We start from the raw sequence: 20911 nt of genomic DNA, 5'->3' as shown, positions 1-20911 counted from the left end.
CTTGCATACAAACTGAACGATCGAAATAAACTTCTTGTATGAAAACTTGTTTCTATGTGAAGGGATTCCAGCTTTGTTGCAACCGAAGTTAACGGTTTTTTGGTTTAGATACTCAGGTTGGTATAAAAGTTGGTTGGTCTTACCAAGAAATAGCAATACTAGCTCCAATTTTTTTTCTCAAGTCGGTACATCTGTTGTGAGAACACATGCAAAATTACAAGTCATTCTGTCCATTAATTATTTGTTTAGAAGCCATTTGAAGTTGACGTATTAGAGTATTTTTTTACTATGAAAAAAAAAATTGATATTGCGCAGTCATTAGATTCTTTGTTTTATAAAGTTTAAAAGCAAAGGAAATTTATGAACAATTGTTAGAAGTGTATTAGGAGTCTTTACCTTCAAAACGCAGCTTTGAATATTAGGCTGGTGAGTTTAGACGTGGTCGTACTAGGCTTGAAGACGATCCACCCAAAGGACAGCCAAAACCCGCAACCTCACCAGAAATGATTGAGCAAATTCGTGATATTGTTAGTAAAGATCCAAGTTTGACGTGAAATTGCTAATGCCATAGGCATCTCAGATGAATGAGTACTACATATTTTACATTTAGAATTACATATGAAACCGCTGTTTGGAAAGTTAGTGCCATATTTCGTCACAATTCAACCAAAAACGGGATGGAAAACAAATTTCTCAGCATAATTTGGAGCGTTTTAAGCAGAATAAAACCGATTTCTTGCGTCGTTTTATAACTATGGATGAGACTTGGATTATTAACAGTTGACTGAAACTGGTTGTTAAGCTCCAAAGCAGGTGAAGTCACAACGATCAGCAAAGAAAATGGCATCAGTTTGTGGGATGCAAAAGGAGTTTTGCTGATTTCATATCTGTAGAAAGGTAAAACAATCACCTCTGAATATTGTTGCAGCCTTTTGGATCAGCTGAATGAAAAAAATGCGTAACAAAAGAACTGGTTTGCAGCACAAAATATCATTTTTCATCAAGACAAATCACCCGCTCATAAAGGTGTTTTAACAATGACAAAATTCAACAAATTAAAGTATGAATTGCTTGAGCATCCACCGTTTTCACCAGATTTAGCTCCCAGCGACTACTACTACTTCAGAAACCGGAAACAATTCCGTTTCCGGAAAGCGTTTTTCGTCCAATAAAGAAGCTATTACAGTCGTAGACGGGTATTTTGCAGAGTTTCCGGAAAATCAGTATAGGGATGGCATAAAATTATTGGAGGATCATTGAAATAAGTGCATTGAAGTTAAGGGAGATTATATTGAATAAAAAAATATATTTCGTACCAAAAACAGTATTTTTTCATTTCGAGCGCAGAAACTTTTCAAGCAACCTGTATATGTATATATGGTACATATATAGTATGAATATTTAGTCAAGCTTATAATTTCGCTGTTGTAATGTGTGGATTTATCATATTCGACTAAGAATTTTTAGAAATACACTCGTAAGTTTGAAGAAAAGTGATTTATATTATTTTAAAATGGCTTTTCCATCTCCTACCGTTAATTTTTTGAGCTTAAAATGCAATTCAGAATCCCGAAACATTATCGACTTGGTAGAGTAGTAAAAAAAACAATATTTTCTTCACCAATCTGCTGTAGTTTTGCAGCATTCCAGTAATTCCGCTCAACACTAAACTTTAAAGATGATTATCTCGAAACTATATTTTTCAAAACGAAGATGGTCGCGAAGACATTCTCGTTCGAACTGAAGTCAAACAAAAAACGTCTTCTCGAATGTTTCGCCTTTGCCAAATTAAACCTTTAAACATTCAAGTGAAAGTATAGAATATAAATAAAGTGACAAAGAGCTTTTATCTGGCTTCGCAAGGAACAGTACTTAGCAGTTTTTGTGGAGTTTAAGCACATCACAATGAGAGAAATTAACCGTGTACGTGGAGACTGTTGTTCGCTTTAAACCACAATTACGAAGTGACTAAAGCACTTTCGATAAGCCAGAAGCTGTTTGAGGACACACCACTGCAGATCTTATACAAATTACTATTAAAAAATGTGCCAACAAAGCAAAAGTCGCGTGTAGTATCCAATATTATCACTACTAAAATTGATCGTGAGCAGGTTGAAAGGACCAAGGGCAGAAAAATGTGTTTCAAAAGTGAATTAACTGGCTTAATTCAGAAGAAAGCGCAAAATGTTAAGCAACCAGGCTACTAAGCAAACAAGAAAAAAATGGTATCATGGCAAATTAAACTAAATGTGTTTATAGGGACTCAAAGGTCAATAATTAATGAATATATTGCAAGTAAAAGAAACGCGTTTTTTCTTATTTTTTTATTTTTAAATGTATTTAATTTAATTAATAAATAAACAACGCACATTTACAGAATTTAATGTCCTGTAATAATCGGCAATTCATTTTGAAAATTTCTGGAATCCCTTGATTCCGTAGTCGATCTCCAGGAGGAAGGAGAAGGTAAGCAAGAATTTTTTGCTTAAAATTAACCCAAATCCAAAAACTAAAAAAAAAAACATTTCTATAGATGAGTACTGGTAATAATCGAATGGTTAGTCAAAATTTTAATTTTAGACAAAATGGAGGCTTCCCAAAAAAAGCCGTCTTCTGTGAAAAAGTTTACACTTCAGAAAGGCTTAAAAACTTTAAATTATTATCCGAAATCGTATGCCTTCTGTCTTCAATTACTTGACAAATATAATATATGTAAAAAGATCGGGTGAAAATTTTAAATCGATTGATACAGTCGTTTCGGAAAAAATTCCCACACCGACTCTGAGAAAAACGCATGTAAAGTTTTGGAACTCGATTAGACTAAGTTAAAAAATACTACAAATATGCTTATATCTTCAAAACTTTTTGGCGTATCAACTTAAAAATTTCAAAGAATATTCTCAAATATATGCGCATTCGATATGCTATATGTAAAAAATAGACCTATAAAAAAGGCAGGAACTATTTGAAGACTTAATACTTCAGAAATTATAAAAATTAAAATTTTGAAAGTTTTATAGCCAAAAAAGAAGGGTTTAATAGCCGACATTTGCTCTCTTGAAATTAGTAGTGATCTTTTTGACAGCTTTGGAAGGTAAAATGGGTGCCGAAAGTGTTTAAAACGCCCGATAATTAGACCATTCAGTTCGTATTATCCTTTTGAATAAGACGTTGTTGATATTCTGGATCAGCCTATAGAACAGAACTCGCCTGATAGCCAACTACAGTTTTTTATGGTTGGAAATCACTGTTGTAATAATTAATTAAATACTTTTTTGTAGCAACTATTTAATACGGTTCTTTGTACTATATTATGTACAATATATATATATATATAAAGTGTATATAAAATTGAAAGTATTTATTTAATATCTATAAAAAAAATATTGTTGCAACTACATAAATGTACCAACACCCTAATTATATAAATTTTTCGCTGCAATAAGAATAAAATTGCCTACCAATTATATATTTTTTGCCTTCAACACAAAAACAAAGCTATACAAAACATAAAACACAGTATGTTCCTGCGCTCACTCAACACCAAACAGCCAATGAATATACCGAGTTGCCAGCAACCTATGCTATGCCGGCTGACCAACAGTGACCTCGGTCAAGGGAAAATGCATTAAGCGTCCGGCTGCCAATTGCATTGCCTGCTGCAAAACCGAACAATCCACCAGTTTGCAGTAAATAAAAAAAGTTGCGAAATTACAAAAACACACAATAATAACAATATATGTGCATGCGTGCAACAGCAGCGGCAATGACAAAGGGTTCAACTCTCTATATGGACGGCACAAGAGCAACAGCGCTACATTATGTATGCATGTGTGTATGTGCATAACGCTTGTAAGAATGGCAGTAAAACACAATTAACAACAGTAGAGCGAGGCAACAAACAAAAAAACAAAAACAATAACAACAACCTAGCCATTAAAACAACAACAATAAAAAAATTTAAAACAAGGACAACAAAAATTTAAGCAACAACAGCAAAAAATTAAGGCAACAACAACTAAAAGACTTGAAACAACAAAAACAAAATTATTAAAACAACAAACATGTGAGCTGCAGTAATGCATACAACAAAAGGAAAGACACGCAGCGCCATACACACACATGGGCTGGTATGTATGTGTGCAATGAAAGAGATATTACTGCGGCAAAAGCCTACACCAGACAGCAGACTCGGAATTGTCAGTTGCATGCAGTGGGAACGATGACAGGCCGCCGCCGTCGACCGTGTTGGTGTTTGTGTTGCAGTTGCAGCAATGAAAAGCAAAAGCAAGAATGCGCTCGTTGCAGCAATGCAGCTATGTCGCATACAATGGACGATATACATACGTTCGTCAATATATATGTATACACACATACATATACATAAATATAAATATATATGCGAGTATATTCGAGCGCGGCAAGCGAAAGAGCAATGACTTCTGGTAATCGACTAGTTTTTGTGTCGCTTTTATTCGCTGCCTATAGATTGTTCACTATGTATACAGATGTTTAGATACATGTTTTTGCAACATGGCGTTGGAGCATGGGATGTTGCTTTGGTTATAGTAATGATAATGAAATGCCATAATTTCATCAAAATAACTCACACCAATAAATAGAAAATATTGACTTCAAATTACGTATAAACATAACTTTACTTTTATAAAAATTAAGCTTAAGGAGACAAACTCTTTCTACATTTTTGTTGTGTTTTTTGATCTTCTCTCTCTGACTGAGTCGCCTTCTCTACAGTATGAATATTTTTTTATTTGAATTCCGAAAATTACTATATTGAAGCGGTAGAAAGATTTTGACCGTTTTTAGCTACTTTTAGGTTAGGTTAGGTTCGATGGCTGATCCAGAGATAGCACTTTGACTACTATAATGAGAATGGGAGATGAGAAGTTTTATTATTATGGCTTCACAAAGGACTGCATCTACTGGCAGCGGGGCTAAGGGCCTTTTCTTGCCAGCTCGTCAGCTTTACAGTTACCTACGATTCCGCTGTGGCCTGGCGCCCACACTAGTCTTGTCACGAAGTGTCTCGATGCCATTCATAATGAAGTTAGGCATTCCTTAACCAGCTTTCAACGCACGGTTAGTGAGCTCCAAATTATTATCGCTGCCCTGCTATAACAGAGGATAGGCACTTCCCTGAAGGAGGCGGTAGGAGCAGTAAATCTACAGCTACCCTAATGGCAACGACCTCGGGGACTATGAGAAGTATATAGCATATTAACCGTTATATACTAAACACCACTAGCTTAAAGGACGACGCTCCCGAAATGTTTAAGTTATCCGTTCCATAAATGTTTAAGTTATCTAACGCGTAAAAAGCTGATTAGTCCAAAGGGTCGTTTAAATTTTAAATTCTCATAAATTTCCCAAATTTTGCGTTATTGACCTGAATTCCTCGACAGTTTTCGCACTCTTAATACTTTTTATCAATACCGTTATATAAGATGTAAAAATGCAACGTTTTCACCAAATAACGAGATACATACTTGTACATTCAACAAATTCGAAGACGGACCACGTGCCACGCCTACTTTTCAAAAATATCAACATTACCCACAGTCGGTCATACAGCGACCTCTCTATGTCATATTCGAAGTTTATACCTTAATGATTATAAAATAGTTGGAGCCCAAGTATATCTGAAACCATTTTGGGAATGCGGTCTATATCTTAATTTTTATTTCAGTTATCGCCTCCATGAATAGTTGGACCAATACACATACATAGCGAAAGCAATTCCGTGCTTGATTCTGTTTTCAAATCAGTTGTATTCATATTCGTTTTGTCCACAGACAACAACATTTGCAAAGCAAATAACATCCGCCGAGCAAGCAGCTGATTTGAAAACTACAAATGCATGAAAATTGCTTATAGGCAACTACAATATAAAAATTTAATTTCATTGCACGGAATTCCACTTGCACTTTTTACACTTTCTCACTCCATTTCTAATTGCAGCACGTGTCCATTGTGCTTACAGCAGGCAATTGCCGGTTGCGGTGCTTGAAATAGCTCGCTGTTAGCGAATATTTGCTTTTCAGCCTGAAAGCATGCTACAGCGTACACGTACAGTCAACAAAATTTGCTAAATTACCAACTGCATTCAATTCAATGAAGTGCTTGCACAACGGCGTTCAACTCACAATCGTTGTACCACTAAAAGTGGAGTGGATGAGGAAGACTTATTTTGAAGTGCATTTCACGAGCGCTCTTTATGTGTTCGATTCGCAATCACAGCTGAGATTACCACAATTATTTATTTTTAAAGCCAATACAAATTATGTGAAGTTTAAAAGATGTAGCATAGTTTTGGGTTTTGAGTTCAAAAGTAACTGCACACGGGAGACATTTTTTTATAAGACTCAAGTTACAAGTCAACCAAAAATGTAAGAAATATCTTCGCTGATTAGTCGTTATGCACTAGCCTTCAATCTGTGGACTTAGTAACAGTTGAATATTTCCTGTAGTGATGTCTGTAGTAAAGGAGAATATGCAGTACCACTTAGGTATGAACTTGCGACAAGATCAAGACAAACCGTGCGAATATACCAGTGAATTCATAGCATACAATTAGGCGGGCATAGCATATATTTAGGCCGACCATTCTCCAGTTGATTTTCGATGTGAATTAGAGCTAGAACAATATAACACCCAACTTGGTTTGACTGTTGGTGGGGAAACACCAGCTTAGAAATACTCTTTTTGCTAATTTAGTTAACTAATTAGTGAGGTATCAGGGAATCGTGGCATTTCTTACACTTTTGTTCAATGCTGCATGACAAGATTTGCATGTCACTCAATTTGGGAATGTTCCTTTATTAGAGCAAGAAGAGTGTTATCAACAAAAGGGTATCGATTTTTGTAGTGACTATTTAACTAGTACCCCCAGTACAGTAATTATGATTATATAATTGAAACATCAGTATCTTTTGAAATGTAAAAGTCGTTGGAAATACTAAACTAAGCCATTCAAAGGCCTGAAAAATAGCAATCCTTTGGATAGTAAGAAGAGTTCAAATGTATTCACAATGTACCACTGGAATATGTAGAGCTGCTTAGTTTTTCTTGGCGGGATGTCAAGCCTCAAGTCTTGAGTTGAGTATCGAGTATTTCAAATGTATTTAAATGTAAAATATATAATATTTCTTCAGAAAAAGGATTCTAGGTAAAACTGTATCTTTGATTGGAAAAGAAAAGAGCACTCAATTAAAATATTTTGAACCAAGGCCATGAGAATAGACAAATAATTAATAATTTTTGAGATAATTTTTAAGATTCGATTAGGTAGATTAGGTTAAGAGGTTAAAGCACCATTTTTATTCGATTTTCTTAATTTTATTTACACTTAAAATTGTCATACAAATATATATATATCATGCTATAAATTGAGAAGCAAATAAAATCAACAAAAAAATTAACATGTTTGAGTATCATGTATACATATATGTTACATACATATGTACATACACAATTATATTTTCTACGATTAATTTTCGTTGCACAGCTTAAAAAGCCTTGAACTTCAACGAACTCTCTTGAACCCTTGCAGACAATTTTTTTTTCTAATTTGTTGTTTAATCAACGAAAAAATTGATACAACTGCGACGCCACAAGCAAATCACCACCCTTTACCATAATGGAAGTACAGATTTTGGCAATTTTCACCCCAAATTCCAGAAGGTAAGTAAACAATGGCGACAAACCACCAGTAATCAACCGATTTCGAATTAACCATATGCAAATTTAACATGAGAAGGAGAAAACAATCATTTATTGTTATGATGCGATGCCAAATGTCTAGACAGTGCTAAATGTGGAGTAAAAAGAAATGTGCCAAATGTTGACATTGAAAGGCAAATGAGAGAAAAATGTTTGTCTCAAGGACATGCAAAGCGGCTTGAGGGTTAATTTCGTTGCATGGGCAAGAATACATATATTAGCGAAAATAATAAATAATTATTATACCAGGGGTCATGAAATGAATGCTGATTTACTATATTATTTTTTTTTTGGACTTAACTTTATGCAAGTTATATAGTTAAGAAATATGTTTCGAGTTTACGAGGAAAAAGAACGAAGGGTACAAAGCACATTGAAGAACTACAATAAATTTGTTTTTTTGTGGCTTATTTTATATATTATTTAATTTTATTATAAGAAGACATGATACTAATTTCCAGTTTCCGTCCTAGCAAATTACGTTTAAATTTATTACTTAGCCTATCTTTAGGCGCTTGCGATTGTAAGTGTGGTTTAATACACTGTACAATTTTTTACCCTGAACAGGATATATTAAGTTTGTCACATAGCTTGTAACAGTCAGATGGAAACTTCAGAGCTCTTAAAAACAATATATGTAAATAATCAGCTTGACAAGCTGAGTCGATTTAGCCATGTCCCACTGTCAGTATATACGCAAGTATAAGTCTCTTAGCTTTGAAGATAACGATCTGAAATTTTGCACATATCCTTTTCTCGCCAAGCAGCAGCTCACTTATAGGAAACGTCGATATTGCACCACTATAGCATATAGCTGTCATACAAACAGAACGTTCAAAATCAAGTCCTTGTATGGAAAAGTTTTTTATTTGACGAGATATCTTTATGAAATTTGGAATAGATGTATTATTTAAGGCAAGCGTACGATCTCCGAACAATATGTTCAGATCGGATCACTACATCATATAGCTGCCATACAAACAGAGCGATAAAAATTAAGTTCTTATATGGAAAACTTTTTTGTTTAAAGAGATATTTTCACGAAATTTGGCGTGAGTTATTAGCAAAGGTACAACCTACGAATACGCCAAAGTTTAGGTTTTTCTTGTTTTTATTGCGCAATAGTTTATACTATTGAATTTAAATATAACAAATAAAAATGCACTAGCAAACTTTAAAGTAATAATTGACTTAGTCTATATCTAGGCGCTCGCGCTTATAAGAGTGCTGTTTAGCCTATCTATCGTGTTAGTTTAGTTTATAATTTTTTTCTGTTAATTGATTGAATAGTTTTGGAAAACATAGGCATTTAATTAATTTTGTTGTAACGCGCCTAAAAATAAACATCAGCGTAAGGCTCGCATTGACTCTACACTAACATACACACACTGATAGCGTCGAAAGTTGGTGATATAGTATTCTAATATTTGATTAAAAAACACAAAAATATGTATGAGTGAATATTACAGACATATATATAGTATAGATTCTATTTCTATCACCACATTTCATATGAAAGCTTAAAACCAAATGAAAGCCATAAATTCGAATGGGAAGTGGTTTATTACATGGTGGATCTGATGAATGCAGCTACATTCTTCAAATACCACAAATGCACGTGCGTTTGTGTGAATTCAGAAAGGCATGTGCACATTGCGTGACCATGTCCCCGTGCCTTTAGGTGTACTATGTAACATGCCTATGGTTGAGAACACGTTTTGAGTGCATGAAGTTTGTTGAGCACGCGTGCGTGAGTTGTAAATGTAATGTTATAATTTGAATGCCGGGAAGCTAAAAGGTGAGGCGTATGTGCTTATGTAACAAGCACACGCATTAACGGGGAATTGTAAATTATTGCAATGAGTTCTGAAACATTATAGACCGCCGCCAAATATGCTATAAATGAATTTTTAATTAATGGCGAAAAGTGAGGTTAGCTTGTTATGGTAGTAAAATATAAATGGTGAGAGAAGTTAGTAGTTACATATGTAAATTTAATTGGGTAGATGTATTTTAAATTATTTTTATTATTTAGAATATACATAAGTCCTAAGGAAAAATGATCAGCAAATGTGATTTTGGTCCTTTAGTAGCTCTAGATATATGACCAATAAAACTAATTTTTTATGAGAATAAGTAAAAATGAACATATGTAGACGTGTGTCTGCAGTTTTAAGTCAAAAACCGTATATAAGTCAACCGAAAGTGGTATTAATAAGCTACTTGAGTCTTATACGACTATAAACGTATAGAATTTAAAATTTTATATGACAGCAGTATGTTATAGTATTCCGATCTGAACAATTTGTTCTGTGATTCTAAGGTTAACTAAGGCAATAATCTATGTCAAATTTCGTGAAGATATTTTGTCAAATAAAAGAGTTTTCTATACAAGAACTTCATGTTGATCGTCCAGTTTATATAACAGCTATATGCTATAGTGGTCCAATCTGAACAATTTGTTCGGAGATTATAGCCTTGCCTAGAACAATAATCTAAACCAAATTTCGTGAAAACATCTTGAAAGTAAAAAAAAGTTTTCATGCAAAAAACTTGATTTTCTTTGTTAAGTTTGTATGGAGCTATAAGCTATAGTGGTCTGATATCGTTGGTTCCGACCAATGAACAGCTTATTGAACAGAAAAAGACGTGTGCCAAACTTCAAACCAATATCTCAAAAACTTAAGGGCTAGTTCGCGTATATAAGAATCGAAAGACAGACTAACATAGCTAAATTAACTGAGCTCGTCACGCTAATCACTTATATACATATACCATATATATATATTTTTTGGAGTTTTTCACGTTTCTTTGTGGGTGTTACAAACCTCGTGGCAAACTTAATACACCCTGTTTAGAGCATCTAAAATTATTTGACTAAAAGTATGCAGTAAATATGTATACATAACAATTACAATTTAGTTCAGCAAATTTTAACCCATAAATTTTAAAATATTTTAAATGCATACCATTAGAAAACGAAAATATATTACTCTACACCTAAAAATATGCAACAGATGTATGTATATGCATAACGAACAAAAATTCTTTAGAGCTATTCCAACCCATAAAGCAACAAATTCGAATATTCGTTGTAGCAATTCTAACTAACAAATCGACAATTTCGGATATTAAATTAAACTACGAAAAACATAATTCCATAAAATGCCTAAAAATATGCAATAAAGTTTCCAAATACCTGTTAACAGAAGATATTTCATAAAATTTTGTGTTAAATGTGCATTATACAATATTATTCCAAACGTTCGCTAGGCGTATGGTGAACATAAGTAATTTAATTTATTGCTGAGCTACCAGGGCGTTTAATATGGCAAAACAAAAATTTGATTTCACTTTGTGATGAAATCGAAAGCATAAACTTGCTGTTGTAATGTGATCAATGTGTGTGCGGGCTACGAGTTGAAATGCAACAATGCCTGCGCTTTAATGCCAAAAAATATGCAGTAAAACTACTAAAAATTTGTAAAAAATAATTTGCTGGAAATTTTGTGTTTTCCTCGAATACTAATAGAACAACGTTCAATGTGGTAAATTAAATATATTTATATAATAAAGCTAGAGCTTTTAATTTGAAAAGAAAAAAATATGATTTCACATTGTGGTGAAATTGTAAGCAAGAGCCATATTGTGTTGACATTGATGTGGCACAGTGTGAACGGCAGGTAATAAGTGTCAACGCTTATTATTTATTATATGCGTTATTCATAGAACAGTTATTTTTTATATTAAATGAGCGATGAAAAAAATTGTATTCGAAATGTTCACCTTTTGCTTGCACCCAAGCCCCAAAACAAGTCGGCCATTGATCAACAGCAGCATCGACAGTTTCTATTGGTATTGACGACATTGCTCGTACCAAAGATTTTGAGACTCGCCTAATTTCTGTGGGGTATTCGACAGGCCATGTTCTCCAATCACAACCAAACTGTAGTTTAATGGATTCAAATATTCACTTCAAGAAGGACAATCATCTGCGGCGCTTTAAAATCAGGAATATGTTATTGCTTTCAGCCACGGACGGACGAACAGACAGGCATTCGAATTTCAACTCGTCTCGTCATCGTGATCATTTATATATACGTATGTATGTATATAACCTTATATCTATATCACGATTAATTCTAGGTGATATACACAACAATTATACTCAGTATTAATATGTTGCAAGATTTAATAATGACACTTTTTTCTGCGGATTTGTCCTCGCTGTATGCATAGTAAACTTTGTAACATCATTTATGGCAAGACTAAATAGATATTGAACTCATATAGCATTTAAATAACTTCAGCTAGTAAAAGCATACGGGCGTTAACGTTTTAATTATAAGACCATGCCACCACTGGCACCAAATCCCCCAAAAAGTCAATGAACTTGAGGCGTGCAACTTTTTACAATTCTCTCTCTCTCTCATCTGCGCTACATACTTGTGACTGTCATTTCCTCTAGAGGCGAAGTAGAAGCGTTTTATTGCATACAGCTAAAGTAGCACATTCACAGTTGACTAACAAAAAGTAATAGTTGCCTACTTGTCACCGCAGGCCACGTGCAACAATTGATTTTTCTTTGACCGCACGTAGGTTAATATATTTTCCAACTAAGTTAGTTCATGTTATTGCCTAATCTTCACACTCTCAACATTATTTCCGTAACAATTTATCAAAAGTTTGCGAATTTATAGCTTTCTAGTGGCGCTTTTTTTTTGTATTGGCGAAAATCCACTTACAAATGTCAGCAGCTGACTTCTATGCAACATTGTAGTATATATTTAGGCGCTATAACTAAAGTTCACTTTGAAAAACCTGAACAAATGTTTGCTTAGCAACAAAGTGGCACTAAATCTTGCGGAAAACTTTGTTTAATTTTTTCTGAGAATCATTATATACAGTTAGACGCAACTGGCATATGTCAAGTGACTTAGGTGACGTCATATCAATTATTACAAGCACGTTGAGTGAGAGTTTTGTCAAATTTTGCGAAGAATGTGCGCATATGTGAATTGGTTTGCGAAAGTTGGAACCAAAAACCAAACCATAAGCTTTGCTATGGAATTAATAGTTTTGCTTATCATTTTCATTTGCAAGAAGCATATTTTTCGGCGTAAGAAAGAAATACATCGAGTAAACACTAAATTTATTTGAATTAGAAGTGTTCGAAAATGTGACACATAGGAAGGAAATATTTATTATTAAGAACGCGATTTTGGGGGTAGTTTTATTTGAAGAGCTATTTAATTTTATAAATAAATTGAAATATTGTACATTTACAGAATTTAATGAAAAATTTTGGATTCCCTCAATTCCGTAGCCGATCTCCCGGAAGACTACCAAAAGAAGGTATCTGACGGTGAGAAAAATTTCTCTATTGAAAACTATTTCAAATTCTAGTCGCTTCGGAGAAATTTTCTTCAACGACTCTGAAAACAGAATTTCGAAAAAAAATTTAAAAGGTTGAGTTGATTACACCAAGCAAAAAAATTCTTATAAATCATATCTCCAAACCTATAAACTTATTAATTAATGCATTTAAACGTAAATAATGGAGAATTTAGATTAGGCTCGTGGTTGGGTTTGTGGAGAGGAGCTCTGCCATCTACTACAGCTAGAAGATCTTGTGGACACAACTCTGGCTTTTTGATTTTGTTTCATTTATTTATCTAGAATACTTATTAATGATTTATAATCTTATATGTTAATGCTAACTTTTTATCTGAATGAATTGGAAAGTAAGCGGGGACCATGCTTTTAATGTAGTAGTCTTTTATATACTGGAAATTTGGCTCGCAATTGAGTGAGGAACGTTTTTTTGGATTCTAGATATATTAGGGGGATCTTATAGCTGTTTCATTTCGTCAAGAGAGAACTGCTATAATATCTCAGGTAGTATATTAAGTAACAAAAGTAAGATGATATAATCAATTTGAAGTTATTTAGAAAGTTAGAGCCTAATTCTTCTATTCGCTGAACCTTGGCGAATTAAACCAATCACTGGCATAAATCAAATAGACCGTTATAATAAAATACAGATAGATATCCACATATTTTTTTATTTAAATTATTAGCATTAAAAACAAAGGAAGAACTTTCATAAATCAGACAAGCGATTTTAATCTAACGAGCAAACCCATAACAGTACGAGTGTTATACAGTGATTAACGTCGAATGTATAACCTTCGACCAAACCACAAAGGGCCAGTATTAAGTTCATATGCCTTAGAAAAGCACGAGACAATGGCATCATCCAAAGAGTCAACGTTTTAAGTATTCGAAATTTGCTAACTTTGAAAGTCTAAACCAGGCAGTGTTAGGGAAGAGAGCCTTCTTCAAATTAATTTAAGAAAACTTAAATACTTCAATACCCAATAGAATTTTGTAGTCACTGAAGCTAGTCGAATTCTGCGTTAACACGCCGCTGAGACATGCGCAATGTATGGCGATTCTTTCTTTATATGTATGGCGATTCTTTCTTTGGTGGGAAACGGTTTTGACTTCTCTAAACAATTATAATTTATTTTAAGACTTCAGATTTTAGTATATAAAATTTTTGACATCAATTTATCATAAGAGCTCTTCACAATAGTATAACTGAGTCGTTATGGTCTGTCGTATTGTATATACGCAATATAGTCCTTCAGTTTTTAAGATCTCCTCAAATAGCTGTTCGTTTGCCGAAACCACTGATATCGGACCACTATAGCATATAGCTGCCATACAAACTAAACAATCAAAATCATGTTCTTGAAAACTTTTTTATATGGCGAGATATCTTTACGAAATTTGGCATGGATTATTACCGAAAGCAAACTTTTTCAAATGTGACCACTATAAGATATAGCTACCATACAATCTGATAGAACAAAATCAAGTCCTTGTATGATTTTTTTTTTTATTTGACAAGATATCTTCACGGAATTCGGCATAGACTATTGTCTAAGGCGACGCAACGATTTGTAAACAGATTGTTCAGATCGAGCCACTATAGCATATAGCTGTCATACAAATTGACCGATCAAAATCAAAATAAAAATCTTTTTACATGCTTTTATGTCAGAAGAAATGCACTTTTGAAGGGTTTTAAAGGTTCGGTGCAGCTAAAGTTAACGTGTCTTATTTTTTTAGACAAAATTTCTCAAGAGAACTGCTGGGTTTTAATTAATTCACATTTTGATTAACCTACTTTAAAGTGTTCAAGCTAGAAAGTAAACAATTTTTGCAAATAAGCCTGTATTTCTGCTGATAAGATTTGTCTGATGACTAGCTTTAAATTTTCCCATCTTCCCTCAACTACTCTTTGCCGCTGCGCAGCGCTGTACTTTTTCCGCATTCAGCGAACTCTACAAATAACTTGCAAGCTGTATGTGTGATGTCGTTGCACGTTTCCTTGGCAAGGTTTACATAAACTTGGCATTTTCTGTAAGAGACACTTCAACACTTTATGCACATGGGTTGCGTAAGACAAAGCCAAATTGAGTGCAGGGTGCACACATGCAAACAACTAAAACTATATTTACATTAAATTAGTGATGAGTAGGAATGAGTTTTTGAAAAAGCAAGCACAAAAATACACACACACTTGTGCACATTTAACGATAGCTGAGGGAAATTTTGCAGTTGCGCTGACATGACGATGGCAGTGTACATTTTGTGGCAATAGCAAAGGAAAATTGTGGAAAATTTAACTTTCACCAAGTTGCGCTTAGTACAGAGAGTGTATCTATGTGTCTGTGAATAAGTATCTGTGTATGTGAATAAGTGTGCGCGTTGGGTGTTGGCTTAGACCATAAGTAACATGTATGTATGCGTATGTGTAACACAAGCGCAGACAGACAGACAAAAGCGTAATTGTTATAAGAAAAAAGTTACTTTCTGCAAATTTAATAACTTTCACTTTAGTGAAAATAACTTGAAAAAAGCAAAAATAATTTAAAACAAGAAAAAATGTCAACTTCGGTTGCACCGTCCTTGCGCTCTGTTATACCCTGTTTAGGGTATTAAAATTAAAACACAGGTAGCTAAGGACGAAATGAAAAGAAAAAGGTGCAAAATAGTCAAGTGCATTAAAACTTATATTAGAAAAAAAGAAATAAAAAATAAGCGAAAAATATCGTGGGAGCATGAAAGAAAAAGGTTTAATAAAAATTTGAATTTTTCACAGCGATAAGTTTAAGCTTCATAAACGCTGCGTAAGCAAAACCGGGGCGAATAGCGGCAACAAAAAAGTTCTCAAGTCGCTATAGAAGGACTAAATTAAATTTGCATTTCATGGCCTGAGCACCGGATGAAAAGAGCGTAGCAGTTGAAGGAAATAAAGGATGAAAGAGAATATTTTCTTTACCATTGAATATGGCGCTGCGTTGGAGCAGGGGGGAAGGTGGGAAGAGCATGGCAACGCGCAGCCAGCTCGCAGACGCACAGGTACAGAGGATTGTAGGTATCAAATTTAAGCTGGAACGCTAGAAAGCCAAAAGGCAGGCTTATACATGTATATATACTCGTATATAAATGTATATAGTAAATATGTGCGTGACTATGCTTGTCGGCTCTTACAACCCACCATAAAGCCGCTGGAGCAGCCGGTGTGACCGCGCTTTGTTGCGCATACCAACAACTTTCGCGCCACAAAGTATGCTCCAAAATATTGATTTTTCCCCCTAGAGCACCACACACACACATACACATAAAGAAAGAACGCATTTGTGCTAGGAGACCGTATGGCATGTGCAACAGCGTCACAGCTCAGCAACACCAACACAAACAACGTGTGCAGCGTAATGCATGAATTTTGTGCCCTTTTATGGTGAAAAAGCCAACACAAAGCGAACACCAGCAGGCAAGCGAGGCAGCCAGAAGCATGAGCCACTCACTCCAAGCTAAAATAAAATTCCAAACACACATACATGCATGCAAAAGCGACATGAGAGTACCATTAGTTGTGAAATGCAGTGGAAGCTTCAGCCAGCGTGCCAAGTGGAGCTGGTACCAGTAGAGTATATACACATATATATTATATATTCATACATATATAGTTACATATGTACAGCAGGAAGCTAGCAACCAGCATTTTGTGCAACAATCAACTTTATGTTGTCTAAGCGTAGGGTTGCAACGGAAAAACAAACCCAGCTCACTGCTGAAAGAGTGTACATACTTTCTTTGTTGAAGTTGTAGTATACTTTTTGGCGTGTGTGAGCTTATGTTATTTATAAATGCATTTGTGTGTGTGCACACGTGGATGTGATTTTCTTGTATACTTTTGAGATGTGGGTTTAGTCGGTGTATATTAAGTGCACTTGTAGTCGCACGAACTTGAATAAATTTATTCTCATAAGCACTTCGAAGGTCAAATATTATTAATTTTCATAATAAGATTGTGTGCATTTAGGCGCAAGAGCTTAAAAGTTGCGGTTTGAAACTCGAAAGACAATTTTAAATTGTTTATAGTTAAATGTTTGTACATCTGTGGCAAAAAAAGTGGAACAAGTGCTAGAAAAATATGTAGATACACATGCCCTTAGGGCGAAGCAACAAATGTCTTTTTTGATTTAAGATCAACTATAAGAAGTTACTTATTCTTTAGACTTTTTTCGATTGTGCATAGTTGAAAACATAGATATACATCTAAAGATTAAAAAATGTATTTTTTTTTTACCTTTTCTGACTACAAATTATTAAAAATATATATATATTATAAATATTATTTAAAGGAGAAAAATGTTGCCTACAGTTAGGCATACTTTAGCTAAGTAGCACACCTTGTTTTTTTTATAAAAGCTGCATATTTATGAAAGGAACACGGTTTTTAAAATTACACACCTAATTTGAAAATATCGAAAGCAACATATTTATGAAAAAATATGGGTTTTACAATTAGAAGAATTTATTTCGCGCTGAAATAATTATTTAAATAACATAATTAGCATCAGAGTGATTATAATATACTTTAGTGTGTATAAATTAAAGTAAAACGCGCAGCTAATATTTTTTAAGGTCCTATAAGTATTTTTATACAAATCTATTCAGCTACGTCGCTCTCAATGTAGACTACGCCTTATTGCTGGCTTGCAAAAAATATAATAACATTTACTTTACATGAATACTTTACATGAAAATAATGAACGCAATAAATTTATGAAAGAATTAAAATTTTTAAAAGAAAATCTTTTAAAATAAATATGGTTTTCACAATTTACAAAATTTATTCTTCACTGAAATAATTATTAAAATAATATAATTAACATCATAATCATCATAAAATAATACGTATCTATGGGTATAAATAGAAGTAAAGCGAGCGGGGTAATAATTTTTTAAGCTCCTATAACTATTTTCTTTACAAATTGATTCAGCTTTTCCGAAATATGGGACCAGGTTTTTATTTACACTTAAAATTTATGTTTTTATAATTTGGGAGAATTTCATTTTTTTATACTAATTTCTTTTTTTTTATATGAAAAGAAATAAAATTGAAAACTGTGTGACAGCAAGCAAATTTGGATGGCGCGTACACAAATATTTTTCGCTTCTAAAACAAACAGATTGCGAATTTATGGCGGGACTGCAGCCAAGTGAGTTGTTAAATCTCAAAACAAAAGACCATGAAAACCAAACAAAATACGCGACAATGAAAACAAGCAAAAAAAACTATCAAAATATATAAAAAAGTAAAGAAAGTAGAATAAAGAAAATTGAAAACAAAAACAGCAGACGTAAAACGTGGAAAATATGTGCTATTGGAGGGCGATGGAAATATTATGCGGAGAAGGTATAGAACAAAAGGAAAAAAATAAGAAACAAATGTACCATCGAAGTAAATAATTTATGATGTTTACTTAGAGCACTCGATGTACGCGCATTGGACGCCTAAAAGTATGCACTCGCACTGTAATTGCAAACTTGGTGTACAAATTCATGTGAAGTGAAGTAAAATGTATAACAAAACGGATTTCAGTAAATCTCTGCGAATTTATAGCTATATATTTGCCGACAAGTCTTGTGTAAAGAACTTCTACTTAATTTGCCTGTTTAGCTTATAGCTATTTACAAAAATATTTAAGCGCGTGTGCAAATAAACATAATTTAAACACTCTCTTCTTCCTTTTGGAAGGTTATGTAAGCGATTAGTTCAAGATGCAAGGTAATTGTTTCACTAAATGTCTGCAAGCGTTAACTCTTTTGTCTGTAACAGACAAACGTTGCCAGTTCAGTGCATTTTACGTTTAAAGTTTGGTATATAAACATATACGAGGTGTGTTCAAATGAAAAGGTGATTTTTGATTTTTTTTTCGCGGTCTGTGTATATGTTTATAAATGGTACAAGCGGCTTAGAGAAGGCCGAGAAGATGTTAATGACGATGAGCATGCTGACGGTGCACGCACGTCAACAAGCGAAGAAAACGTTGAAACAGTGAAAAAAAATTGTTCTTGAAAATCGTCTTATCCCTATCAGGGAATTTACAGTTGATGTTGGCATATCAATCGCATAAAGTCAGAATCGAAGAAAGAGAAGATTTCGCATTAATACTTTTTTTGAATTTCCTCAACATTTTATACCTTTAATTCAATTCCTTGCCATAATTTTGATTTAGGTAACAACTTAATAAATATAAATGGTAATATACACAAAAGGGACTATTTTTATATAACTATTCTAAAATCACGATGTTTGAGTTCATTCATTCAGTTTGTGGCCACCACTCAAAGGATCCGATCGAAATCAAGCACTTGTATTAAAAACAGTTTTATTTGACAAGATATTTTCACGAAATTTGGCATAGATTGGTATTTAAGGCAACGCCAAAATCTCCGAACATATTGTTCGGATCGGATTTAATGTTATAAGTGATATGTGTTAATTTAACTACTCCATTAATTATAGTCAATTTCACATGGAAAAAAACTAACAACAGCGCAATTAAGCATTAGTACGCTTGTTAAATGCCTTCCCTCCCTTGTAAATTGGCGTAAAATAAATACTCGGAAACAATGATAAGCCGAGCAAATCGATAGCAGCTCATTACAAGTGACGCTGCGGTCAAAGAGGCTTACATATACATACATACATGAATATAAATATATATTCAAGCATACACCTATACCCAAGCATATATACACACACAAGCCCACCAGCACACGAGAGATCACTAATACTGCCGCTTTCATTACAACGGGAAGGGTATAAGTCAAGGTTAATGTAGGGAGCTTACAACAACTCAATTGATAATGCAGCCTTAACATTTAACTGTAAATCGTTTTAACACGTTCTGGTGTTAATTGAAAGACGTTTGCAAGGTGGCAAGTAACGAGACGCAAGCACATTTGAGCCATGAGCAAGTACTACACACCTATATAGAAGGGTTATTTTAATTAAAATTGAAATGGCAGCCAGCAGCGCAGGTAGGCAGCAACTAAGTAGGGGAAAAATTATAACAAAAAAAAAGTATAGAACAAATTGCAACAACAAGAAGATATATAGAAAAAAAATATCCAGTAGAAGCTAGATGAGCATGGGCCGCTCATACATATAAATATAATTTATGTATGTATGTAGGTGTGACAAAGTGGTTGTGGAAAAGTTACGCCGTCGAAGAATCAAGCAAAGTAAAAGCGGCAGCCAGTCTGGCAACTGTTGGTTGTGTAGGATGTACTAAGAGTAGTGGGCGGCAGCGCGTGCAATGCAGCTTGGCTTCGAATACACTATACTCTGTATAGACACCAACACACATATGTACATATAGGTATATATATACATATATGTATTAATATATATATATGCATACATATATACAAGCAGTTTCCGTGCATGGCAATGCCAAAGTGCAGCCATACCCACACAAGCGAAGATTTTACTGCCCACTCGTTTCACTCGAATGCAGCAAGTAATGTTACGTATACGCCACGTACGCTTGTACTGAGTTCTTCGAGTCAAAGAAATTTCCTAGAGAAATCACTGCAAAAACAACGCGCATCAATTTTCTACTTCATTATTTGGCTTCTTAGAAATAGTAATTTTCTTTTATTTCTTTCTTTTTTGTATTTTTGCTATTTGTTTTGTGCGTCACAAATTAAACACATTAGTGGCTGTAAGTGTGTGTAAGTATGTCAGCTATAAACAGCTGATTTGTGGGCGTAGGCACCAGCACTTGAGTGGCTGAGT

Source organism: Bactrocera oleae, chromosome 3 (genome assembly GCF_042242935.1).
Source record: "Bactrocera oleae isolate idBacOlea1 chromosome 3, idBacOlea1, whole genome shotgun sequence".
Classification (NCBI taxonomy): domain Eukaryota; kingdom Metazoa; phylum Arthropoda; class Insecta; order Diptera; family Tephritidae; genus Bactrocera; species Bactrocera oleae.
Note: the sequence above shows the minus strand (reverse complement) of the source record.